Here is a 539-nt window from a genome sequence, read left to right as displayed (position 1 = left end):
TGAGAATTTCAGAATCATCATTTATCAAGAAAAATGTATTTATGTTACAAAAATAAAACTCACCTTATCAAAGAACGCGAATTTTTCTTTACGAGATGTTAGCACGTAAAATTTCTATGATGAAATTTAAGTATTTGGCACGAAATTCCTCAGACATGCCGTGGACGCGCGATTCAGGTAAAATGTCGTCTTCCCCCTGGGCTGTGGCGTCACTCTTCTTCCAAATTCTAACGATCGCTGGGAATGAAGGAACAGAACCGGAAGTTAACACCATCTTGACTCGATCCATGCTTTCGTAATGTTCTACAATTTATTTATTAAGTATAACTTATAAACATTATATTTATAATTATCAATAAAACTATTTTATTTAATACAATTTTAGTATTTTGAAAAAAATTAATTTTTTATTCAGTATACAACATAATTAATCGCACTATAGTATATATCTCGAAGCGATTATCACTTTAAAAATTGAATTGGTTAACATAACACTCAAAAATTTACCTTATCAAATTCTGCAGATACATCATTAAAAA

The 539-nt window shown here is 29.7% G+C and overlaps 1 protein-coding gene across 2 annotated transcripts in view; it reads right to left on the bottom strand.

The window, feature by feature from the left end:
- LOC108578739 (DEAD-box ATP-dependent RNA helicase 42-like) overlaps nucleotides 1-163 on the bottom strand; it is a 6675-nt gene extending 6512 nt beyond the window's left edge. For both annotated transcript variants that reach the window (XM_017942115.1, XM_017942116.1), the window contains exon 1: nucleotides 64-163. The gene's annotated coding sequence lies outside the window, so the exon portion shown is untranslated. The remainder of the gene's footprint in view (nucleotides 1-63) is intronic.
- Between the last annotated feature and the right edge of the window lie 376 nt (nucleotides 164-539).

The sequence above is a fragment of the Habropoda laboriosa genome, unplaced genomic scaffold (genome assembly GCF_001263275.1).
Source record: "Habropoda laboriosa isolate 0110345459 unplaced genomic scaffold, ASM126327v1 scaffold28, whole genome shotgun sequence".
Taxonomy (NCBI): domain Eukaryota; kingdom Metazoa; phylum Arthropoda; class Insecta; order Hymenoptera; family Apidae; genus Habropoda; species Habropoda laboriosa.
This window is presented reverse-complemented; position numbering and strand designations above follow the sequence as displayed.